Source organism: Mustela lutreola, chromosome 1 (assembly GCF_030435805.1).
Source record: "Mustela lutreola isolate mMusLut2 chromosome 1, mMusLut2.pri, whole genome shotgun sequence".
NCBI lineage: Eukaryota > Metazoa > Chordata > Mammalia > Carnivora > Mustelidae > Mustela > Mustela lutreola.
In genome coordinates this window covers 191,119,018-191,145,653 of record NC_081290.1, presented here as the reverse complement: position 1 = coordinate 191,145,653, position 26,636 = coordinate 191,119,018, and the positions used below count along the sequence as shown (strand labels likewise).

The 26,636-nt window shown below is 52.8% G+C and overlaps 1 long non-coding RNA gene across 1 annotated transcript; it reads left to right on the top strand.

Annotated features, from left to right (window-relative positions):
- The first annotated feature begins 19,917 nt into the window (after positions 1 to 19,917).
- Positions 19,918 to 26,376, top strand: LOC131837202 (uncharacterized). The gene is made up of 4 exons (XR_009355958.1): positions 19,918 to 21,640; positions 21,827 to 21,931; positions 24,310 to 24,432; positions 24,549 to 26,376. It is a non-coding gene; the product is annotated as an uncharacterized LOC131837202 (long non-coding RNA).
- The last annotated feature ends 260 nt before the right edge of the window (positions 26,377 to 26,636 follow it).

Below are 26,636 nucleotides of genomic sequence, written 5' to 3'. Positions count from 1 at the left end.
AAGAAGCAGTTATGGGGGAGGGGCGCCAAAGAGGGGGTATCAGGGCGTTCCTGTGGGGAGCTGACACTTGGAATTCAGACTTTGGGAGACAGTTAGGAGCCAGACTGCCTGAGTCAGAATCCTGCATGTGGCACTCACCAGCTGTGTGACCTCGGCAAACCACCCAGCCTGTCAGAAGCAAACAGCATCTTAGAGGATTGCTGGGGACAAAAACAACAAGAACAATGTGGGAAGCACCTGGCCCCAGCAAGTGCTCAGTAATTGAGAGTAAATACTACGGCTGTCGCATTAACAAGAGCAGCAATGACAGCATCCCAACCTGGGACCAAGCTCCTTTCTCCATTTCTCCAGCCTCTTTATCTTTCGCCCTTGGACACCAGCCGATAGGTGGCTGGGAGGGGGGGGGGGGGGCTCGTGATTCCTCTTTTCCAGCCCGGAACCAGCCCCACAGCTCCCTGCAGGTCTGAGAACTAGCCAGGAGGTGGCAGCATTTCACTTCAGTTTATGGGCCCTCAGCCTCCCTTCCCAAGCTGCTGTCAGAACCCAGGCCCCACAGCCTTTCCACAAGGGAAGCCCCTTTCTCCACTCCTTGTGCATTAGCTAAGTAGACTTTGCCCTAGACTGTGGAATGTGTGATTACAAGGCCGGCAGTCCCCCTGCCAAGAAGAACGAGAGGCTTGCTGCTCACCCGCCCCACACCCTGCCCGTCTGGCACAGGGGCTGCAGGGTGGGGCACGGGAAGGGTCTCCTCCAAGTGGCGGGCTGCTGCCCTTGGGCTCTCCTTGCAGGAGGGCATGCCGAGGGAGGGGGCCTGGTGGGCATGTCAGGTTGAGTTCTGCAACCCCTGAACGTCGAGGGTAATCTGTACAGGGCAGGCCACCAAGCCAAATGGTAGGTACATGGAAAGTCAGAGTCCTCAAAATCCAAGACAAGAGAATACTAAGAACCAGAGTCCCTTGACTTCCTTTAGCCTCAGATTTCCTGACTGCACAGTGGGGAGATCTGTATCTTGTCCTGGTGGACTCTGCGGGGAGATTAGAAGGGGAAAAGCTGGGGCCAGGAACGCCTGTCCGGAGGGGGCGGGATCTTACCACCAAATCCTCAAATTGCTTCCCAGGAGGGACCCAGGCAGTTTTATCTTTCTGAGTATTGACTATTAAGTTTGAAAACGAGCTGTTGTTCAGCCACATAAATGAGGGAGATAAACACTAATTGCTGGGTGCCGTGCCAGCTCCTGGTTCCTAATCCATCACCCTGCCAAGGCGAAGGCTGAGAAGGGCAAATGCAAGGAGGAGGGGGTAGGGATGAGGGTCGTGGGAATCACTAACCCATCTTGCAGGAGGGAGAGTGGTGGGGAGGCAGGAACCCTCCCCAGGGGCTGAGAACGATGCCCCAGTCCCTAGGGCTCTCCAGGGAGGACAGAAGCCAGGCTGGGGAGGATGGGGAGGTCTTTGGTTCGTACGTGGTGAAGAAATTATCCTAAGTGACCTGATAAATTGTTTCTCCACTGCTTTCATGGTTGGCCTTGGAGGGCAAACTGCATTTCTCTGAGGTTGGTTCCATCCTCATGTTAAGACCCTCGATGGGCAGCAAACCCTGGTCCTTACTGGCCCCTTGGCGAGGGCGGAGCTGTCGGTGGAAGGCGTGGCCTTGAGAGCCTGTCCCTGAGAAGGACTCATGCTTATTCCTTGGGAGGTGAGGCTGTGGGTCTTTGATGGCTCAGGTGGGGACCTGCCAAGAGGGCGATGGGACTGGATGACCAGAAGGCCAGTGTTGGGTCCACTGTGCAAGGCCAGGAGAGAGAAGGGCTGGGGTGAGGGTTCAGGATGGTGGGACAGAGGGGGCTTCCTCGTGGAGTCCCAAATCTTCATGGTGTGCCAAGACCTCAGCATGGGGAGACAGGAGGCACTGCTCTCCATGGACCTTACAGCCCATTTGGGAAGCCAAGCATAATAAATGAACATGGGCTGATTTGGATGCGATAAACACCCTGCAGAGGACCATGGGGAGCAGGGCTGAGGGAGGAGGGTTCTCCTGGTGGGTGGGGGCGGTGGACCTGGGGGTGAAGATCGTCCAACAGGGGACCTGCATTGGAGAGTGTGTTCTGCAAGTGTGGGGAGGGCAGGAGCCAGCCGGCTGGGGGTGCTGAGGAGGGGACATTGGGTGGCAGTGAGGCAGGCAGGGTCCCATCACACAGCACCCCATGAAGAGTTGGGGTTTCCTGTAAAGGTGGCATTGCCACTGCAGGCCGGTGAAGTTCAGTGCCCTAAGAAGAGTGCTCTGGGATGGATGGGGGTGATGCTAGAGCGGAGAGTGACGGTCCAGCTGGGCAACGATGGCAGCCAGAGACGTGGAGGAGCGGGCTGACTGTGGCAGGTGGAGGTGCCAGTGGCATTCCGGGCGGAGGAACAGGTGGAGACATGGGGGCAAGGGGTATAGGAAGACGGGGCAGTTTGGGGAACTGGCTGAGAGCAGAAGGCCCCTGGGGGGCGGGGAGCTGGGTGGGAGAACATGTCCCAGCTGCAGGGGGAGGGGAGCCACGGCTCATCTGTGCAGGTTATGGCGCGGGAAGGTCTCCGGCCACAGGGCCTAGAAGCAGAGAAGGCGCGTTTGGGTGATGACCCCAGAGACCGCCCCTTGCCTGTCTGTCTTCCTGGGAGGCGAGGTGCAGTCCTTAATCTGATAACACTGCCAGTGAGCAGGTGGATCAGTAGAACTAGTTCTTTATTCTTCCTGGTTCTTGGTTTTCTCACCTGTATGATGGGGTTCATAATAGAGCCCATTTGGGGTTTTTGTGAAGATCAAATGTGAAGAAGCTAGTAAAGGGTCACCAGAGTGACTGGCACTTTGTGTCACCTGATAAATAAGAGCTCAGGTGCCGAGAATAGGACAAAGGGCGGGCCCTTTACCCCCGCCTTTGCCCATTCTCTGCTGACCCCTGCTTTCGCTGCTGGTGGAAGCAGAATTCAAGCTCAGCATCCCAGGGAAGGGATGGCAGTGGCAGCTGGCAGGGTTACCAGCCCGCAGGAACGAAGCTAATGCTTGTCTTCCCCGCGTGCAGGGCCGGCTGCTACATGCACGGGTGGCCGGGGTAATTAATTTACACATTTCATCCTGCTTAAACTAATAAGCTGCTATATCCTCCTTCTTCGCTGAGCCCCAGACTTCATGCTGGGCCTGCCAGGGATGTCATCCAACCGTGATGGCCACCATTGCTGCCATCACACGGGCTCGGCCCAAGGCTCTGAGGCCCTGCGTCCACGTTCCGAGCCCGCTGCTCCAGGTCAGCTCAGAGGCCGTCTCAAGGTGTCCTAATCATCATCATGCTCATCTGGGAGGAGGAGGGGGACGGAGGAGTCCATCCCCACAGCCCTCTGTCCCAGTGGCTCCCCGTCCTGGAGCTGTGGGGCCTGCCTGGTTCCAAGATGTTGGGAATCTGTAGATATCCCCAGTGACAGGGAGGAGAACAGTGACCAAGAAAGGCGGTGAGGGGGGATAACGCCGGATGTGTCCTGCTGTTGTGGAGAAAGGGGGACACAAATGTCCCCAACTGCTTGCAGGGTGGAGTCTGGAGAGATACACAAGAGACTGGCTACCCTGGGGAGAAGCTGGGACCCTGCAGAGCAGAGTAGAGGGAGACTTCTGCCCCAGATCCTTCTGGACTCTTTGAGTCCCAAATGCTGTGAATGTATCACATATTCAAAATGCATCAGCTGTCCAAAAATCAATACGAATGTAATGTAAGTAAGCACCTGATTTGCACAGCCCGTGTTTGTGGGATCTCCCTGTGCACCCGGGAGGGAGGGTGCCGGAGAGTCGATCATGTCACTCCCTTCCAAGGGGGGAGGGCATGAGGTTGTCCTTGAAGAAGATAACCATTGGTGAAGCCAACACCCCGAAGTCCAGGCTCCCTGGGCTCAGGGAAGAATCCAAGTGGAGTTCAGGGCTTCCTGGAGGCGGGAGGCTTGAACCCTTTTGAAGGTCATGAAGGAGTTGACCAGATGGAGTGGAGAGGAAGGGCTGGATGGAGCTGAGGTGTGAGTTCCGATTCTGAAGGTAAAAACATGGGGTGCACTGGGGCCCTGGCGTCCGCGCCTGTAACGTGAGAAGAGTTTGCTCAGGGAGCCCCCAGAATGATCCCCAGCCCCCTATCACCATCTTGGAGCCCCTGGTAGGAGCTTTAGGACCCAGGTCTGTACTGGCTGTGCTTTCCCAGAGAGGCTTTTTCCTGAGCTGAGGACAGAGTGCCAGCTCCTTCCGGCTGCCTCCCCCTACTTACGGATTCCATTTGTACGCTCCGATTCCAAATCCTGCAGGATTTAATATCCACTCTGTAATCTACTGGCACCAATAGGTATTATCTAACTAAACCTTAAATTGAAAATGCTAGGCTTCCATTTTCCCCACGCCGTCGGGAGAAGTCGGGGCGCTCTACGTCCGATGTAATTGACTCTTGCGCTAATTAAAGTGTGTCGCCCTGCTGTCCTCGGACCCGCAGCCTGCTCCCCCTCCCCCAACATGCCCCACGGTCCCACAACCAGGCGGGGACTCGGACGGGCCCGTAAGGTGGCCCCAAGGTCCACCCTGTGTCTATCCTAAGTATCTCTTGCTTTAAGTCCATTTTATTTCCTCCCCTGAGAGGTTACTGGTTGACTTGCATTTATTAGGCACTCAAGGTAGGCAGGGAAATAAAGAGATGCTAAACACCTAGTCAGGCTCTTCTAACCTCCCCCTCCCCGTTTGCTATGATCGTTTTATAGGATGCCAGTTCCCAGGCCACATCGGTTCAGAGAGGAACCCGAGGGGATGGGGAGCATGGAGAGCAATGTTACAGATACTCACTCTTTGCTGGACACAAAATAACTCTTTTCAAAAAATGGAGCTTTTGGAGACAGTTGAAGATTCACATACGCAGCTGTAACAAATAACACAATGAGATCCCGTGTTGCCCCTGGTACCACCGTCTTGCAAAACCTCAGTACGCTATCACGGCAGGCTGCGGACGGCGATGTGGTCCCGGGGCAGAGCAGTTCCTTGGTTTCCTTTCTCTTTTTATCTAATTAAATTTATTTATTTGAGAGAGAGAGAGAACATAGCACAGGGGTGGGGGGTGGTAGAAGGAGAAGCAGACTCCCCCACTGAGCAGGGAAGGGAGCCCGACACCAGGACCCTGGGATCATGACCTGAGCTGAAGGCAGATGCTTAATGGACTGAGCCACTCGGGCACCCACTTGATTTCTACTCTTTCCATGAGGGTCTCTTCTGTTGTCCTTCCGTGGGGTTCCTTGCCACCTCTTCCCCCCTCTTACCTGACCCCGGGCAACCACTGACCTGAGCTCTGTTTCTTTCATTTTGCTATTTCAAGAACACCAAACATATAGAACCACAGGTGTGCTGCCTTTTGGGATTGGCTTGGAGGACTCCTGTGACGTGGTGAAGTCAGCATCACTCATTCACAGTTCACAGAAACGCGAGTTGAGGCCAGGGCCGTGAGGTGACCTGCAGGGGCGGGATTTGAACTCGGCTCTCCCAGGCCACCTCCGGCCCCCGCCCCCGCCCCAGGCTCACAGCTGTCACGCTGACTGGCGGGTGTTGTTAGAACGGATGGCTCTCAGTGCTCCCCGTGTCTGGGGGAGATGCCTCGGCACCCTGGAGGGTCTCAGGCCCAGAGGCAGGAGGGAGGATTCTCAGCCTGTCCCACCCAGCCTGATGCCTCAAAGGGCAGACAGAAGGGGCCCCCAGTCCCAGGCCCCCTGAGGGGGTGAGGCGGTGGGGGCAACAGGATTCCTGCGGGCAGGTGGCTTCCCACCTTGTCTGGGGGGCCTGGACTCAGGGGCGCTCCCCTGCTTGGCTTCACAACAGGCAGGTGGCCCTCCTTGGTGGGGGGTGGGGAGGCTCAGGCCCTGGAGCCCTCCCCCATTTCCCGGCCCACCTGCCCCCCCCAAGTCCTGCAGAGGCCTCGTGGCCTGAGACTGGGTGTTACGGCCCTCTAGTCAGGTCAGCCCCTGGGCCCCAACTGGTCAGCTCTGAAGCAATGTCACTGGCACAGCTAACCAAGCGTGGGATTGCTCGGAATGAGCGTCTCCCCGCTGGGCACCCCCTCCTGTCCACCAACTCTTACCTGGGTCCTGCTCCTGCCATGACCTGGCCCGGGGTCTGAGGGGGGTTACAAAGCCAGTACCCGTGGCTCCCACATCAGTGTGACGAGAACTTCATCTCCCCGCAGAGGCCTTCCCCTCTGCTCCCGAGGGAGGGGTATCTGGCTCTCTCTGCACCCAGGGGGAGAGAGTTGCTCCCGGGACTCAGGCCCGTGGTCCCTGGGCAGGCCTGGGCTTGTGCCTGAGGCTGTGAGTTGGGGAGGAAGGGGCCCCCGCTGAATCCCAGGAGTGGAGTTCCCCCGTGGTGAGCTAAGCCCCTCGGCATCAGGAGACTGCCATGGGGCAGAACAGAGGCCGGGGGAAGACCATGTTTACTCAATGAAAGAATTTTGCAGAAACTCTAAGTATCCAGCAGGAGCAGACTGCTTCGTGACGCGGTGGGGTGTCCCTGTCGGTGCGGTCACTCATTCATCCAACACACCCTGACTTTCGACCTTGGGAAAGCATGACTCCGCTGTGACTCTCCGCTCCAGAATCCCAGGGGTCTGAGGTCACACATCTTTAGCAAGTGCTCTGGACCTCAGTTGCCTCATCTGCAAAATGGGAATAATACCAGTTCTTTACCTGTCACAGCAGGGCCCAACTCTGTTTCCGATGATGCCCGCTGCACCCTGTTCGACCTGTGCCTGACAAGACCCTCAGGCACTAACTCCTGTCAAAGTGCCACAAACACTCTCATTTCACCCTCAGGGCAAGCGTCTGCTTAGGTGGGAACCAGTATCATTCACCCCATCTTACAGGTGAGAAAACTGAGAGTCAGCGTGAGTCCCCAAACATTCGGAGCACCTGCCTCCTGCTGGCTTTGGAAAGCAGCCGTTCCCACATTCTTGGAACCTTCTAGACTCCGAGATACCGCAGACCCAAGGTTGTTCAATGAAAGTGGGACCCTGGGTGGGGGCTGAGGAAGGGGCTGAGGTGGGGGCTGAGGTGGGGGCTGAGGTCGTGCGGCTGCTGAGTGGGTCTGGGGGAGATGAACGCGGGTGGTCCCGGCAGCCTCTTCAGTGGACGCCCACACCTTTCCCTGGACCCGTGGGCGGAAGAAAACTGGAGGCATCTCTGCCCCGGGAAGGTGGCTGCATATGAGAAGGGAGTCACACAAGCACTCTTGATAAGCAGCAGGTAGCCCCGCACCCGCTAGCTAATGGGATTAATCTAACCGCATGGACGCAGCTGGGCAAAACCAAAACACAGAACCCAAGCTAAAGTACCCCACTTAACAGGGGAGCCCTGGGAGTCTCACAACACGTCACCTGACTGGCTGGCCCGCTGCAGGGGTGAGGTCGGCAGGAGGAGGCCAAATGCGATGCCCAAGTGTGGCATGGAGGCCAAGGGGACCCTGGAGGAGGGCCAGGGACCAGGGCACTCAGGCAGCCATGGAGGGGGACAGGGCAGCGTCTGAGGGTCATAGTGTCCAGTGGGTGGGGACATCCTGAAAGGCAGAGGCAGCTGCCATGCTCTGAAGAAGTGGGAGAGGCCCCTGCGTAGTCCCCTGTCAGTCCCACCTGAGAGAGGGTCCCAGCCCTGGGAACCCTACCCAGCGACATTCACAGAAAGAGAGCTGGGTCTTTATCTAGCTCTGCTTGCTGGTCTGGCCTCCTGAGCCTCAATCTGGCCTCCACAGTGAAGGAAGGGAGGGGACCTCTTTACCAGACAACTCATTCAACCCTCACTATGGTACTATAACCCCACTTTACAGTTAAAGAAACTGAGGCACAGTTAGCTTTCAGATTACCCGGGACCTAGAGCCTGTGCTCCTGGCACTGCCCCAAGCTTCCTCCCTTCCATGGCGTTGGTGAGCAGCAGATCTTTCCTGGGCCTGCCATGGACTCAGACCAGCTCCAAACCCAGGGTGAGAGCAGAAGCATTTTAACCCCCCAGGGTCTAGATCCCTGCTTCCCTCTGCTTTGGCTCAGGATGCCCATCACCGTGGTGATGTCCTCTGGCGCTGTGGTGATGCCAGCTTTCGTGGAGCCCCCGGGATGGGGACGCCAGGGGAAAGCAAGAAAGACCATGGAAATGACTTTCTGGGCCCTTCAAATGGGGAGAGAACTGGTGGGGGTGGGGGGGAGCAGTCACCCTATCCAACCCTCGGCCTCTAGTTGGCAAGTAAACCAAGGGCATACCTCCCTTTCTTTAAAGCTGAAGAATGAGAAAGTCGGTTGCTGGTGTTCACTGAGCATTTACTCTGTGCTGGGAGTTTGCTGAGCCCCTGACCCATTATTTCTCCCGACCCATCCAAGGACCAGGAGGCGGGGACTGCTTGTGTGACCTCCATCATACTGGGGAGTAGCTAAGGCCACTCCACTGGTAAGCAGGACATGGGGGAGCCACACCTGGACCCCAAGTCCTGGGACGCCCCCCCTTCCCAGGATGCGGCTTGTTCCCTGTTTCCCAGTGTCTCGTGTTGAGGCAGTGGAAAGGGGAAAGGTGGGTTCTCATTCCTGCTCCCCCAAATGACCTGGTTTGGTGGCCTGGGGCAGCCCCTTTACCTCCAGAGACTGAACATTCCCCATTTATAAAACCAGGGGCAAGATCTCCGCCTTACCTGCATTGCTGCCTTATTGTGGGAATCAAATGAGAAAAATACACCTGACTGGGGTTTCATGCTGTGAGGCATTACATAAACATGAGTTATGATTCCACACCCTAGAGCAAGCAAGTTCCTGAGCTCGGTGTGGCTTTTTTCTTTTTTTTTTTCCACTAATGCTGTCAGGAACGATAATCACTAGTAACAACCCCATTGCTTCTGTACACACCTCCATGTGGGGACCTCAGCGCTCCTGGGGACATCGTCTCTGCACAGAGCCCAAGAGGAGGGGGCTAGCGCTCCGCATTTTGCAGTGGGTCAGCTGAGGCAGGCAGCAAGAACAATGAGCTGACCAAGATTCCCAGTGCTCCCCAAGAATGTTCTAGGCTTAGAATCCAGGATTTCTAGACTCTACTCCCTCCAGCTGGGAGGGCTCGCAGGCTACTCCTGAGAGTGATTTATGGCAGAAATTCGCAGACTGGGTGCTGCATCAGCTCTGCCTTCCTACTTTCCCGTTCTGGCGTGGGCCTCTCTTTATCTGCTGCTCACCTCCCACTGCCTCTCCCCTCCAGGAGTTGCCCAAGGCTGAGCTGGGCCTGATTTCAGCTCCTTTCTGGAGCTGGGCTCTCCCTAGTGGCTGGGAAACGGGAGGCCGTGAGAAGGGCAGGGAGGGGAGAGCAGGATGGAGACCCACCCCCAGTCCCAGGCAGGCAGTCCTCTCTGGGGTCCCCGCTGATCGTCCACACGGCCCCTCATGAAAAAGGCAGGAGGGAGGCTTGGGGGCAGAAAAGCCACGTCGCTCGCTTGTGTTCAGTAACCATTCAGCATCAGAACCAGCTCCGAGACCCACGGTCCGAGGGACTCCAGGCCCACGTGTTCCCTCATCCCCAAGGTCGGGAAAGCATGGACCTCGGGAGGGTGGGCAGAGCTGGCCCACTCAGGGCCATGCAGACCCCGGTGTGGAGCTCCTGCTGCTTTGCCATCAATGGTAAGGCGTGAGCTACAGGCAACCCAGATTCCAAGCCCCGTTGCGGGAGTGAGCTTCTGGACCGAGGAGTGGGGAGCAGGAGGCCAGGAGACATTGGGTGCTTCTTCCCAAGCCGTCATCAGGACTGGCAAAGCAGGAGACCAAGGACTTCTGGGAAGGCAAACAGGGCCAGTGAGTGGGTGTTTCCCAGGCAAACAGGCCGATAGTTAGAAACAACAACAAACAAAGGCCATATATTCAATTTATGAACTCCACAGATATATTGTATTATGAACTTATTTTTTAACACAAAGAAACTGGAAACTCAGAGAAGTTTTTTAACCTGCCATGGTCACACAGCTAATGGATGCAGAAGAGACGGCTTGGGCTGGGTGGTTGGAAGCTGGGGTGCGGGCCACTCTCTGGCCAGGCCCTGGTTTCACTCTCCCCACAGCCTTTACCTCTTACAGGATCCAGAACCTGAGGACACCTGCCGTGCCCTCGGCATCTGAGCTGAGCCAGACGCATCATGAGTGTGCTCAAGGCCACTGCTCATCCTTTCTGGTTGTTTGGGACGACACACTGCTCTCCCTTCATGTTCAAGTCCTGGGTGGGCGTGGGGAGCTCGGGAGGGCCTGGCATGGCTACCACAACTCTCACTTTGGAGACCCAGAAGGTCAAGCTTGCGGGCACTGGGGAATAGAGAAGGGACTTGGGGAGCTGAAACAGGACTCTGAGGGCTTGAGGGGGACCAGGTGGGGGCTGCCATGAGGGACAGCAGGTCCTACCAGGCCAGTGCAGCTCCTGCCTCTCGACCCCTCTCTTGGCCCTACAACACTAGTGCCTTGAGCCCACAAGGCGGGGCACTCCACCTGACTCCTGGGGCGGATCCTCACAGGCTGCCTTGGTGAGCAGGCTGACGTGGCCAGATCTTCCATCACAGGGACGAACTTGTTATGTATGTTGATTGGCGAGTGATTTGCAGCTAATTTGTTAATCAACCACAGCCTCCGATGTGGGTGTGGCTATCTCTCCATGAAGATTCACTGAGAAGATCCCTTTTGGAGAGGCTGGCCTAGGCAGCTTGGAGGAGGTGCTGGTGGGGGTGATGGGAACACGGGCCTGAGCTCCTTCGCACCCACAACCTCCGGGACCTCACCGTCCTGGTCTGAACCTGCCTGCGGTTCTCTAGGATTCCCCGCACCCTTCCCCACCCCAGGACCTGCCACTCTTCCCTGGAGCCTCCCCTGCTCTAGGACCTCAGCGGCATCTCACCTCACCCCCTCTGCCTCAGATGCCCCGTCTGTTTGACAGGTAGCTACCGGATCTCTTGGTAGGGAAGATGGGTTATATCTGAAAAAGCACCCTACAGCCGACGGGGCTCTGGGGCGGCCTTGAATTGGCTCACAAGGGCCGATTGTTCAACTTTCAGTGATTTTGCAAGCTGGTTGAGAAACACGGCCATTATTAAAAATTAAATTATATGAACTTACAGTTGAGTAAGTTATATTAAACACAGAGGTAAAAAATACTCAAAACTCATTACTAAGTCCTAATTATTATTATTATTATTATTTTAAGATTTTATTCATTTATTTTACAGGCAGAGATCACAAGTAGGCAGAGAGGCAGGCAGGGGGTGGGGGAAGCAGACTCCCCGCTGAGCAGAGAGCCCGATGCAGGGCTCCATCCCAGGACCCTGGGATCATGACCTGAGCTGAAGGCAGAGGCATTAACCCAAAAAGCCACCCAGGTGCCCCAATCCATTTTACTATTATCTGTGCTCCTGAGATTATTTACATCAACTGTATCTGTATGTTGGAATCGCTATATAATGGCCCATGGCTAAGCATCTCTTTCTAAACCCGCATTCAATAATGTCACGTTGGTGGATTGAAATCAGCCAGGGTGGGAGTCTTCACAACATGGAAATTAGCACACGCTTTGAGTCAGGTCTCCATTCATTGTTTTGTTATTTGTTTAGACTTAAACAGTGATGGGGGAAAATCTTAATAATGCAGACTGAACTTAAAAGTGTTTTGTGTGTGTAGCTATTACATTCTAAATGGCACCCCAAATCGAGGAAATATTCTTGCAGTAATTGAAGACTATTATCAGTTCAAGGGAAGAAGTCGCTCACATCGGTGACAAACAGAAAAAAGTTCCCAATGAACATCTTTGTGGTTTCTCTCTCTTTTTACCCATTAATGTAAATGCAAATAGCAACCAACACCCAGGTGGGAGCTGCTCTCATTTGTCAATTGCAACCACAGGTTGGCCACAGATACGAGTTTTGCAAAAACACGTATTGGCACACCACTGACGGCTATCCCGTCACCCCCACCACCACCTGGTTCTAGGACTTGAATGGTACCATCCAGCTTTAATGGCTGCTCCAGATGTTTGGGAAGAGGATGGAGTGTGACCTTTTCATCCTTCCCAACTCTGTCCATAAAAAACTATTCCTAGCTGGGACTAGGGATATCCTCTGGAGGGAGACCTGGGGACAAAGTTGTCTCGAGGGCATGTTCTTGTGCAGAGAGCAGAAGCATCCAAGATGAGAACTTGCCTGCTCTGCTCTGGTGGGGGGCCTCTCCACCTGCTGTCTGACTCCCTCTGGACACAACAACTGATACCACCTGGGGTGAGGCCACCATCATCTCTGGTCTGGATTTTGGCAAGAGCCTCCTGATTCAACTTCCTGCGTCTATCCTTGACCGCCCTGCACAAGGGGTCCGGAGACAGCCAAAGAGATCCCTTTAAAACCTAAAGCAGATCATCTCCTCCTCTGTTGGAAGCCCTGCCGAGGCTCCCCTTTCCAGGCTTTCTGGTGACCCTGTGCCATCCCGCCTCTGCGACCTCATCCCCATCACCTGCCTCCTTGGTCTCTTTTAGTTCAGCTCAACCTCACTCCCCCGAGGCCTTCCTTGATCAACCAGCCAACACAGCACTTGTCCCCCACCTCGCCACACTCGGTCCCCCTCACCCGGGCGATCTTTAATTTTTTCAGACTATTTCTTACCTTGTAATATATTCTCTAATTTCCTTATTACATTTGCCATGGAAACTCAGTGTCCTGAGGTCAGGGGCCTTTGTCTGTTTCATTCGTGGATATATACCCATCCTCCAAAAACAGTGCCTGCCCCAAGGCATGTGTCAATAAATATTTTTGAAGAAATGCTTTGTGGGAGAAAGGGCAGTTTCTGAGGAGGAGTCCTTGAAGCAGAGCAGAAAACACTTCCTCTCTTGATCAATGCCAGGATGGGAGGACGGCCTGCCTCTGCTCAGCCGGGCCCTATAGCTCATCTCCCCACTCAGAGCCATCTAGGACCCTCTAAGTGTCAGGATTATCTGGAGAAATCACCAATAGGCATTGATGCAGATACATCAAAACAGGGAGAGAGTTACAGTAAGGAAATGGCCCACATGATCACAGAGGCTGATGAGTCCCAGGTCCTCAGGGGGCAAGCTGGACCTGCAGGGGAGCCCGTGCCTTCGGTCCAGCCCTGCCAGGCTTCAGACCCAGGGGGAGCCAATGTTTCCATCCAGTCCAGAGCAGGAGACAATGGAAATGCCAGCTCCAGGGCACATGAGATGGGGCTTTCCTCTTCCTCCTCCCTGTTGTTCTATTTCCATCTTGGATTGATTGCCTGAGGCCCACCCAAGCTGGGGAGGGCAGTCTGCTTGATTCCCTCTAGGGGTTTAGATGGTAATCCCCTCCTGTACCGTCCTCACAGACACACCCAGAATAACGTTCCACTACCTGTCTGAGCTCCCGGTGGCATGCAGAATTAGCAGGGCAGGCCCTTTATGTGCCCCAGCCCTCACAGAGTGGACAGCGAGCAGGACACAGCAGCCTTAACCACGTGCGTCCTTCTCCTGAATGCGCGATGCGCTGGTGATGTGGTCTGTGAGCACGGCTACCTCCTGCTCTCCAGGGGCCGAGAACCTAGGTAAGGAGGAGAGGAAACACGGCTTAGAACACCTTTGTGGCCTTGGCCTAGCCTCTGTGTTCTTTTGTTTTTTCCCCCAAAGATTTTATTCATTAATTTGAGAGAGAGAGAACAAGTGGGACAGGGAGGGGCAGGGGAGAGGAAGAAGCAGGACCCTCCCTCCCCCCACTGAGCAGGGAGCCCAACGTGGGTCTCCATCCCAGGACCCCACGATCTTGACCTGACACTTAGCCGGCAGCCCCCCCCAGCACCCCCCCCAGCTTCTGTGTTCTCATCTGTAATATGGACTTCCGATCTCACAGCTGCAGGGCTCCAGTGAGAAAATGCTTTGTCAAATATAAAGCATTTTGCAAGCCCAGGGTATTTGTTGTGCAAACTTTTTGCTCCTACCCAACTTTGGCAAATTCCTATCCCTGCCAAGGGAGAGGTTAAGCCTGCCTTCTTCTTCATTCAGTATCTTTTGTCCTTGGAGGAGAAGCAAGAAGGAACGGATGTATACAGTCAGGGTCTCTTTGAAGACAGCCCTAGTAACAACACACACTTTCAGAAGCTAGGCTGAGAGTTGATGCTGGCTCTACCCTGAGCCCTGGAGGGAATCGTCAGATTGTTGGATTTCCCCACTCCTGTGGCCTTGCCCAGAAGGAGGGACCGCAGTTCTGAATATGGCAGATAGATATGACATCAGAGAGTTTCCTGTCTGGGGGCTTTGGAAGAGCAGGTCTGTCCCAGGTAAGCTGTGTGCAGGCACACCTGGAAGCAAGGGGATGAATGGGAGACCCATCCGTCCTATCTGTCCAAAACAGGTATATATTCCTACTGCGGTTTCCCCACTGTCATTAGTGCGTCCCTTTTTCCCTGGCTCTGTGTGGTTGGGAATGAGAAACCCTTTCTAGATCTCCCTTCTGGCTCCCCCACCCAGTCACTGGCTGAGCCAAAGTTCAGGTAGAAACTTGTCTGGCTCGATAGCCAAGATCGCCAAAGCCATCTGCTCTCCAGGCCTCACAGCCGTTTTGTGAAGACGGAGCGTGGCTGCCTAGGCCACGATAATGGGCATCAAGCACGAGCTGCCTATCAGGGAGACGTGTGGCTGATGGGAAACTTGCACCACAGTGTGGTGAGAGCGATATCCAGGAGACAAGACGGCAGGCAGTCTCCGTGCTCCTGCACCCTGCAGAAAGCAAAGGGCATGGGCACCCCTCCCTCCTGCCCCCCCACCCCGAGAGCATTGCACCTCAATGCCCATCCTTAGCTACTCTGTGCTTTGGGTCAGTGGGCGGGTATGAAGCTCTTTGGTTTCATGACATAGTGATGATGGGGCTCATTCATTTATACATTCAATCTTTTACTGACTTAGGAAATAGTCATTGAAAGCCTATTCTGGGCCCATATGCTGGTGCTGGTTTAGATGTGGGAACCCAGACCCCTTGGCCTTAGAGCTTGCCATCTAGTTGGGAGACAACTGCATCCATGTAAGCAAGTGTAAAGAGGGAAACTGGATGGATATGGGTCTGAGCCTTGAATACGTCACTTACTATCTGTGTGACCTTAGGCAAGTTACTCAACTGCTCTGAACTTCAGTTTACTCAGCTTTAAAGTCAGGATGAGGGAAAGGATGATGGGGTTATGGACTCTGGGGGGGGGTGTGTGCTGTGGTGAGTGCTGTGAAGTGTGTGAACCTGGCGATTCACAGACCTCTACCCCTGGGGCTAAAAATACATTATATGTTTATAAAAAATATAAAAAATTAATTAAAAAAATAAAGTCGGGATGATAAAAATACAGATTTCCTAGAGCTGTGAAGTTACTGGGAAGAACATACACGGAGTATGCAATAGAGAATTGGCTGGTTGTCGACGCACTCTGTAAGCATTCTTGTGATCATCAACGTTGCATCTTCAGACACAGAAGCAGGAGTGGCCTCCCATTGAGCAAAGTAACACCCCAGGGGTGGTGGGTCCAAAGCATCATAACCTTTACTTGGTAAAAACATCAAATTCAGCCAACGCTTTGAGCGTTTGGTTAAGAAAAGCTCTAACAACTAACTTTTTCTTTCCCCCCTTGGTGGGATCAGGTGGGTATTTGAAATGGATGAACGAATTGGTGGTTCTAATTGGATGAATCAATTCATTGTTGTGGCATCTTGGGGACCCAGTCCGAGATTGGTCACAGTTGGATCCAAGGCCCTGGGTGCATTGTTTTACAATGCATCTTTTGGCTGCGGTTTTGTCTTTTTTTTTTTTTTTTTTTTTGAGTTTTTATTTTAATTTGGTTCGTTGACACACAGTGTTAAGTTAATTTCAGGTGGCCTGGTTTCCTCTTAACTTTGGAACTGTTAAAGCTACGGGATTAAGCATGAGGACACGTCTGTGCGTACACACACACACACACACACACACACACTCTCACACACTCACACAAGGTAAAACCATGCCAGCTCATGACTATCCCTGCTAAGCTGGGACCAAGAGAACCCAAACTTCATAGTTTGCCAACAGCCTCTTCTCAGCCGGTTCTTTTTCCCACCGCAGAAGCCTGAGAGCCAAACAGCATCGTCTGAGTTTGGTCACTTTCCTGCCAGTCACTGGCCAAGGCTCTGGTTGTTGGCACAGTGCTCTGCTGCCCATGGAGAGGGGACATTGGCGCTGCCTGGCACGGAGAGGGGTGCTGGCACCATGCGGCCTCTAGGTGCCTGCAAGAGGAAGCAGAGGATGCTGGGTACTGGCAGGCAAACCTGTTGACACTGAAACTTGGCACGTCTGGGTGGCTTTAGCAGTCCAGACAGAGAATTAGCACGGAGGAAGAACCTGCACAGCCATGCCAGCCCGGCTCCTTGGGGCCACCCGTGGACAGATATTTCTTCCTTGGCAGAGAGCTTGGGACATCTCAGAGGCAAAGTTATGTGAAGTGGGATAAAGGCGATTCCAGCACGGCTATGAGCCTACCCTCTGGGGAGGTTCTATACAGTATTTTTTGCTGCATGGGTGGGAAACCTATATTTTCTGGGTTTTTCTAGAAAGCAGGGTAGTGAATGCCCCTTCTGAGTTCTTAGAAATTGGTAAACTGGTGCTGTCTTGAGGATGACTCCTGTCTGCTTTGGGAGCAGGGTCTCCCATTGTCAGCCCCAGCCCCTGATGGGGTGCACGGGCACTCCGCCTTCCGGGGCCAGCTGCTGACAGATGGTGCTGGGAGACCTGCATTCTGGGACCAGCAGCACCTCCTCCCAGCCGTGGGATGTGGACAAGTCGCTTAACTTCTCCTGGCCTCAGTTTCCATCGGCCCTAGCCACTGTTGTGAGGACTGAGCACAGGAATGCAGGATAAAGGGTATACCTCAAACACGTGGGAGGCATTAGGTCATGCACTCCAAACACAGCCTTCCCCCCAGACTAGCCTCCTGTGCTGTTTTCTCATTGCATCTTCTTAGAAAACTGCTTACTTGGATATAAAATGCTCAGGAGAAGCAAGATGTCCATCCCGAGGGCTCTCCACTCCCACCCTGCCCGTCTGTGTTCATGCAAAAATCTCTCTGCACACAGAACATCCTCCACCTACTCCAAAGCCCGTCCCCGGGCAGGGCAGGCGCAGGCTTGAGGAGGGGAAGGGCGAGCCGGAACAACTACAGAAACCAAAGATCAGGGATTCTCTTTCTACTCCTTTCTGGGTTTCCTGTTCTGAGATGGGCGAAGCAGCCTGATTTATTTTTGACAAATGTATCTGCATCATGAATTATACTGGGGATGGAATTGTTACATTAAATCAAAGTTAATTTTCGACTTCTGTTCAGGGCGCCATAAATAATCAACTCCAGGGTAAGGTTATGGACTGATGTCACCCAAATTATGCTAATGAGGATGATTAAACTTTTGAATGCTAAGTTTCTTCTGTAAGAATAACAATCAGTTAGCATTTACATTTCTGCCATGCCCTAGGATTTGCAGCTTTTTCTGAAGGCCCTATTAAATATAAATAACAATACCATTTTTTTAAAGCCAAGTTGAGCCCTATGGGGCATATTCAATTCTCTTTCCTGGCGCTCAGCTCCTGCAGATGTGGGTGGGGGCTCAGGCTGGGAGTCCAGGGTGCACAGAGCCAGCCGTGAGGGTGGGACCCAGTGCCACAGCACTGTGCATTTCCATCTGCCTTGGGACCACGGAGGGATTTTCAAGTTCTAACAGAGAGGATAATTCAGTTTCAAGTTGGTCCATTCAGAGAGGGATGCCGGGAAGTCCCACTGAGCCTCCGAAGTGCCCCCACCCCCCAACCCCCAACCACCCGACTGCTGGCCATGAGCGATTTCCGAGGTTTTGAATTTAGGATGAGACGCCAGCTCCTCGCCTTCTCTGAGGCCATGCTGTGTGTCTTTGGGCCCCTTGCATTAACTCTCTGTGCTTTGTTGTCCCTCCACAGGCTCCTTTTCTAGAAGGCCACTGGATTCCCTACTGGAGCCCAAGAAGGAGCAAAAAGGCCCCTCTGACTTCCAGCCACATGTTTGGCCACCTGTTACGAAAGCCTGCCCCTGAGATGCTCATCTCCTGATGCCTGCCAGGGGGACCCTTCCCCTGTCCCCCCTCCCCCGCCGCCCCCCGGCAGCTGCTGGCGTAATGACAGGTCAGCTCACAGGTGAGGCTGTGGGCTGAGTGGCTATTGTTTATCCCAGTTTCAATTTCATCGTCATGACAACCCACACATGTCATTGTCCAAGCCGGTGCCTCTACACTGAAGGCGTGTGAGGAACTGTGGTCCGGGCTCGTGCCCCCCACCCCCGCTGCCACCGCCCCCCAGAGGGCCGAGGACCCATCTGCACACTTGTGGGGCTGCTCCTTTTCTCTGCTCCTTGTGTTCAGGGTGACCTTATTTTCTCTACCACTTACCCAGAAATTGTTCTTGAAAAGTGTCTCATTTCCACTGAATTTGGCCCAGAATGATTGGGGCCGTTGCTGGGCCTGGATCTGATCTCTCTCGTCAGCAGTCTTGCAGACTCTCTGGGTGCCGCCAGGTCCTGCACGGCTGTGACCACTGGATGAGGCGGCGGGTGGGGGTGGTGGGGGGGGCCAGGCAATGGGTGGGAAATACGCCTGCTTCCCTCCCAGAGCCTCGGAGGAAGGCCTTCCCAAAGAGCCTGCTCCCAGAACCCAGTGAGGGACATTTCCACCTGGAAACCTGCCTTCGCCTGGCTTCCCAGCTACAGGGTGCCCCTCCTAGAAGATTTCAAGAGACAGATGGCTGCTGTTTCTGTTTTGCTCTACTGCTTTGAGGAATCCTTGAGTCTGTGCGGGGCTGTTTAGACACCAGCTCTGGATGTTAACATCGGTGAGCCTTGAAAGAATTGCTCGGGCAGAGTGGGACGTGTGTCTACTGAATTCCTCTTTTGGGTCGTCACGTACTTTATGGTTCTGAAAGCAGACGTTCCTTTGATTTAGGGAGCAGGCTCAGAAAGGGGCTCTTTTTTTGTGTTGGCTCACTGATGAGTCTTTGGGGAGGAGGTCTTGGCCAGGATTTCCCGTGATGGAGGGTTACGAGGCAGGCCTTTATAGGGAAGGAAGCCTATCTGCCCCCTGAAAAGCCTTCTATTGGAGGTAGCTTCCCTTGCGGCTAGAGGGTCACCGCTGTGACCAAATTGATGGCTTATTTGCTTGAGTATCATGGTGCAGGACACACACACACACACACACACACACACACACATATGATATTGGGATTGCTTTGCTTGAAAGAGGCCAGAGGGACTGAGCTGCTAATTGAGCCTCCAAATCAAGAAAGGTTATTACAGAGACAGGTGGACCCACTGCCCTGGGAAATGGGCAAATGTTGAGGTTAGGCACATGTGTCTCGGCCCCTCTGTCATCATGGGGAATGCGACAGGATTGAGCTAGGCTAGGCGGCCAGAGAGAGCAAAAGGCAGGCCGGGGTCGGGAGCCAGGAGCTGAGCTAAGCCAAGGATAGGTGGAACCCTGTTAGAAGATGATCAGATGGGGGAGGGAGCCCTGTTAGAAGGTAGTCAGATGGGGCCAGGCCGTTCCGGCGGGTGAGGCGAGGAGCCCGTAGTGTTCCCCTTCGTCACCGTCATTCATTCTGTGGCTATTTTGGTGTATTCGCGATGTGCCAGGCGCTCTTCTAGATGTCATGAGGGAGTGGTCAGTGAAACAGGCAAAAATTCCAACCATAAGAGCTTCACTTTCTACTGGGGAGCCCAGCAGACAAGCGGATCATTTCAACACCTAGTGCCTCAGCTGGGGAATGAGGTCCGCACTAGGGGAGGGGCATAGGGAGTGCAGGGGTGTTGCAATTTTAAATTGGGGGGCAGGGCTGGGCTTTGTGAAAGGGCGGTGCTTCAGCAGACTACAGGAGGTGAGGGCTAGAGTCCTGGGGATATCTGGGCGAATCAGACCCGGGCAGAGGGAACAGCAAGCTCGAAGCACCCAGGCCTGGCGAGTTGGGGGCGGGCAGGCGGGAGGCCTGCTCGGCTGGGATGAGGGGCCACAAACTGGGGGAGCCACAAGGGATGCTGTCCAAGAAGTAATGGGGCCAAGAAGTGATGTCCAAGAAATGGAAAGCCATAGGGAGGTTTGACAGAGGAGAGCTCTTCTAGGATCCTAGGGGCCACTGTGTTGAGAATACATCGAATTTCGACGAGGTCCTCACTCTGTCCTTGTCCCAGGACTGGAAAAGGTGCCTATGATTACCAGATGATCCAAACTCTGCTAGGATTGGAACATTTATAGGAAAACACTGAACTGAACACGTCACACGTTTGTACCCATGAGCGAAGAGGCTGACTTGGCCTGATCTTGGTACGACCCTCACCCCATCTCCTGCCCCCTCCATAAGGTTGCCAGCCACGGGCAGCTTGGAAAGCCAGGCTCTGGCCCTGGTCAGGTTCTCTCAAGTCCTACAGGCTGTCTTTGGCCCTGCCGCCATCTCCTCTCCCTGGCCACTCCACCACGTAGACACTGTTGCTCTCCCCGGAGGCCTAGATCACAGCTCCCCCTTCTGAACTGGAGGGATCCGAGCAGAACTGCTGTGTCTAACTCAGATTGGTTCGAGGTCTGAGGCTTCCAGCTCTCTGACCTTCAACTGACTTCCATGGCCCAACCAAGACTGACTCAGAGCAGCCCAGCCCCAGGGGTTAGCCGTTCCTCTGGTCTCCCTGGCTTCCTTGGGAGTGTTAATACAAGAGTCCCTGAACTTGCCTATCAGATTGGAGTGCTCATTGCTTCTTCCATGATCCAGAAAACCAAGAATGTCCGGCATCCTGCTCAATGAGAAGAACAAGTCAGCCGCGGGGGTGGGAACATGTCCATCCCCATGGGTGGTCCAGAAAATTGGCCCTGAGGGTCTCAGTGCTGTGAGAGGACAGCTGGGCCCATATGACCCAGGGTCCATTCCCCTCCAACATTTAAAGTTTCTGTGTGACGTCACTAGCTGGTGCCCCGTGAGTGGGAACTTACTCTCTTTGCCTTACAGGGATGGGTTCGGGATGTACTTACGGATGCTCCTAACTGAATTTCTTCCACACCACTGATGACAGGCTTTGTGGGTTACTGACTAAAGACAGATCTGAGCTGGCAGAATCAAAGGAAGTGGGTTTAGGAAAAGATCCAAATTACATTGAGGGAGAGCCCACTGCTGTTCCAAGCAGTCAAATACCCCTTTTTGATTGAAAACTCTTGTTATTAAAAATGCATTTAAAAAAATGAAATCGAAAGCAAATCCTTTCAAATAAGATTTTAGCCTTATCTCAAATCCAGGGTTTTTGGTTTTTTTTTTGAAGTTCTACCTTCTCACACTCCATACAGAGCTCTGCTGGGAAGACCACAGACCATAGCCGCCCATCCTCCTCGCATGCTGACTCAGGAAAGCAAGGATCCCTCATGTTCCCCGAGACAGGCATGCAGTGTGTCTCCCTTGGGCTACTTTTTAGGCTGCTTGTGTGCAGGAGGCGGTCACCTAGACTGTGTTAAATATTGTCCCACCAAAATTCCCACTTCCCTCAGGGCTGAAGCCTGGACTCATGCGGAACCCGGACTCCGGCAGTGGTAGGTCCTACTCACCCCCCTCAGATTTCTACTCCTCTGTCCATGTGATCCCTTGAACTTGATGCTTTCTGCTCCCCTCTAGACCACTTTCACTAGGAAGCTCTTCCTTACTGTATCTGGGGGAGGGTGGACCCCATCCTGTGTCCATATGGCCTGAACTTACCCTTAATCTGTAACCCCTTGCAGGAAAGAGAAAGGAGCCTGTGAAGTAGGCCGGCCAAGACAGTGTTAACATGAATCCTACTTAATTCCAATTCCACCATGAAAGGCTCACTTTGAGACTTGATTGAGGTGAGTTTGGGTCAAATAAGAGGAGGTTTCATTCATCGCCACAGCCTCTTACTGAGCCGGCATTCAGGGCTGGGCCCAGAGCTGGGGGCTGAGGGTCAGAGGAACAATACTTGGTCCCTGCCCTTTAGGGAGACACACAGAAACAAATAGGACCTAAGGACAGAACATGCAAGCCATTCTGAAGTGTGTGTCCCAGCCCTAGGGAGAGTGAATGAGGCCCCGCTAGAGTGCCACGGGAGAGGACACTAGGGCTAGGGGTTCAGAGAAGAAGCGGACTCCCGTGTTGGGTTTCAAAAGCCTGAGTAATAAACTCACGGAAATAGAATTATGGAACTCATTACCTCCCAGAGAGATTACGAGCAGGGACCGTAATGGGTTCTGATAGTGTGGGAGAATGCCTGTGGGTGTCAGAGGAGGAACCTCACGCCTGACCCCTGGGGGGGGAGCGACCTGCCCCGTTTGAGGAGGTGCTACTTGGCCGGTGCCTCACCACTCTCCTGCCTCCACTTCCTCATCTGTAAAATGGGACACAGAATAACATTGCGTGTCCTGCCGTCTCATGGGGTGGGTAGGAGCATGAGAAGGACCAGCGCCGTGGAGCTTGCCAAAAAAAAAAGTCAGGTGCAACGCAAATATAAGGGTATTTTTAAGCATTTTATTTGCAAAGAATTTCAAACTCACAAGAATCACGAACCTAAAAATAATACAAAGAACATCCACTTATACACTTTGCCCAGATTTACCTATTGTAGTTTATTTTTAATAGAAAGCCAACCCTCCTCTCCCTAGAGTTAACAGTTTTTGTTTTTTTTTTTTTAAGATTTTATTTATTGATTTATTTGAGAGAGAGAGAAAGCACGAGTGCACAGGGGGAGGAGCAGAGGGAGAGGGAGAAGGAGGGGGAAACGACTCTCAAGGAGAAGACTGTGCTGAACACAGAGCCTGACACGGGGCTTGATCTCATGACCCTGAGATCACGACCTGAGCCGAAACCAAGAGTTGGATGCTTAACTTGCCTGAGCCTCCCAGACACCCCAGATTTGCCTATTGCTGACAGTTTACCCGATCTACTTTTACCCTATATACATAAACTACAGTTTACCCTATATACATATCTACTATGTATATATATACTCTCTCTATATATATATACAGAGATGTAATTATGTATATATTGTCTAGATATACACATACATATATGTATATATACATATACACACATACATATGTATAATATACATATATAATATATGTCTATAAATACACATATATCTCTATAAATACTATATGCACACATAGTTTTATTTGTATATATCCTCACCCATCATCTTTTTCTGAACCATTTGTGGTAAGTTACATACATTGTGGCTCTTTATCCCTAAAACACACCCCAAAACACACCCCAATACACATAAGCATGTGCACGCACACATACACATATGCACACACCCTATCCTGCCCCAGACTGAGGGTAAATAGTCAAAAACTACTTTTATAAGTTACTGGGATTAGTTCTTTCTCTCTTTTCCCCCTTCAGTGTGGTTATGATCCTCATCATTGTATTGAAATATAATTATATTGAAATATAATTAGGTTCATTTGTTTCTGTCTTTTCCTTTTTCCCCATTCTTACTCATTTTAATTTATTTTTGGAATTTATAGACGATGGACATGCTTACAAAAGTCAAAACTATTGAAACAAAAAAAAAGGTACACCCTGAGATACCATTTTCTCCCATAACCTTCTTCTACCCCGTCTGTCTAGTCCGATCAGGCTGTTCTAACAGGATCCCACGGGCTGAGTGGCTTACAGACAACAGAAATTTAGTTCCCTCGTTCTGGAGGCTGGACGTCTAAGATCGAGGCTGCACCTGATTTTGGTGTGTGGTGAGAGTCTGCTTCCTGGCTCATAGACTGTGGGTCTTTTTTGTTGGGTTTCCCCAATCTTGAGGGCTCCGTGCCCACGGTCTCATCCCTTCCTATAGGCCCTGCTTCCTAAGGCTGGCCCGTTGGGGATTAGGTTTCAAACATACAAAATCCGCCTGGGGAGGGACAAATAGTCCATCTCTAGCACCATTCCTTCCCATTTCTTGCAGATAATCAACCTCATTATTTTCTGGTTTGACATTCCTGCATTTCTTTTATAATCCTAAACTGATCTATGTACATTTTCTTATTTTCCCTTATTTCTCCCGCAAAAGATAGCATTCCACCTACCCTCTTGTGCACTCTGGCTTTCCCACACAATAACGTCTGGAAATCACTCCCTATCAATTCATAGTGATTTCGTCTTCCTTTTTTTTAACAGCTGCCAGGCACTGTGTGCACATGCCAGAGTATATTCAAACGATTGTCCCTAAAGGCGTTTTGTTTTTCAGGATGGTAGCGCCCACTGTGGAGACTTTCCCTTTTGTAAGCTAAATGCACATCATGGGCAACGGGACATTTCTGAGCATCTTGGCCTCAGATGGGACGCGGTGCCACCGCCCCTCCTTTTGGAGGTGAATGTTTCTGACCATTGGACTTGTTGGGGGAGGCAGGGGCTGGGGCTCTCCCAACATGTATGTGAAAGGCCAGGACCTTCCAGGGATTTGAGGACAAATCTCGTCTACTCTAGGAGGATGGAGGCAAACACAGCCGATGGACAGGGGAGCTAGAGGGAGCCGTGTGGGGGATGAGACCCAAAGGAAAGCAGATCACGTGAGAGAATGTCAGGGGCACTCCACGAACCCACCCGCGTGAGAAAGGTTCTGGAACGGTAAGCCAGACTCAGGCTCCAGTCCTGCACCTCAGAGGGGAGGGTTAACGCTTCGATCTTCTTGCCCCCGCCCCTTGCTGACGTGTGTGATTAGAGATAAAGGAGCAATGCGTGCCCTTGAACGGAAATATCCATAGCCCGTGGGAGCTCAGGAACCCTTGCCGTGTGACCTCCCGAGACTGAGCGAGCAGACACATTCGCCCTGTTTGCAAAGTCAGCGTTGCCACTGCGGGAGAAGCAGGGGCGGGTTGTGCATCCGAGCAGGGACTGTCCTAGACTGGACTGTGAGCTCTGGCACGGCCACCCAGGATGGGGGCCGTGGTGGAGGCCGTCCCCCGCCCCTGTCCAGGGGAGCGGAATTGCTGCTTGACTAACTGGAGAACATTTATCTTCCTCTCTGTGCGGGAGCATTTCCCTTCTCACTTGGTGAGAGCTTCAGTACTGAGTTTCGGGTTCCCCAGTGCTGGCAGAATCAGGGGCCGCCTTCCCTGTCTCCGGCCTACGCCTTCACTCCAGTGTCAGTGGACTTGGCCGTATCAAGGTACTCACAGTAGAAAGAAGCCCAGGAAGTAATGCCTCAGGGGTGCTGCTGGCCCTGGCACTTGGGTGGTGGGTGCAGAGAACAAGGCCGGAGTGGCTCTGAGCCCATGTGGGACTACCCCGTAGAGTCTCAGCGCTCCATGGGAGCAGTGGCACCCTAAGAGACTGATCTTGGTGCCACTGCACAGCTGGGAGCTTGGAGCCTTGAGATGTGGGCATTCAGGTTAGTGGAACCATCTCTTGACCTCCTGAACGAGGAAGCCTGTGACATGTGGCCTGTGCTTGGATGTGGAATCACCACAGACACCGCCGATTCTCCCCCTTCGCCCAGGCAGCCTGCCTGACAGATGGACGGTCTGCATCACGCTAATTAGTGTTTGCTCCTCTGCTCCTGGTTGCGTGCCTTATGCCCTCCCTCCTGTGCTTGCCCGTGCCCTTGAAGGCAAGGGCTGTCTCTTCCCTCCCCCTGTCTCCCCGCAACGTGTGTCTGAACTCAGGGGTAGTCGGGCCCTGGGGTTCACGAAGGTCCCCTTGTGCTCATTACTCCTGCTAACAGGTGCTCAGCTCAGGGCCTGTGGGCTTGGATTCCAGGGGGCCTGACCTGAGCTGGAGAGGTAGGGAATGGGATACAAGGCTCCTATGCCATGCCCCGTCTTCACAGAGACCTCCCCGCCCCCGCCCCAGAGGAAACAGCACCCCTGTCACCACCCACCTCCTGAATCTGACTTAGTTTTCTTCTCAGCACTTTTCACTCCCACATTTGCCCATGTCTCTCCCATCAGAACCGAGCTCTGTGAAGGCAGGGATTTCTGTTTTGTTCCCTGCTCATTGTCCAGGCCTAGAATAGCACTGGGCATGGAAAGAATATCTTAGCCAATACTTGTTGACAAAATATAATGCCACTGTTGCCAGTAATGATGACTATGATGAAAATTTCGTAAATCCTTTGATCCATTCTTTTTTTTTTAAGAGATGAAATATATCGGAGCGCCTGGGTGGCTCAGTGGGTTAAAGCCTCTGCCTTCAGATCAGGTCATGATCCCAGGGTCCTGCGATCGAGCCTTGCCCCCTGCCAAATTGGTCTCTCTGCTCAGCAGGGAGCCTGCTTCCTCCTTTCTCTCTGTCTGCCTCTCTGACTACTGTGATCTCTCTCTGTCAAATAAATTAATAAATAAAAATCTTAAAAAAAAAACTTTAAGAGATGAAATATTTTGCTTAATTAAAAATTATCTTTTAAATTCAAATTTATTATTCTTTAAAAAATATTAATTGCTAATGGTTTTAAAGATAAAGAATCATTCCAAAAGATAAAATGTAACAACATTGGTGCAATTTAGTATGGCCTAAATTGCACCATTTGCAAATGTTTGGGTTTTATTAAAATTCTCTTATTAATTATTAGAAAAT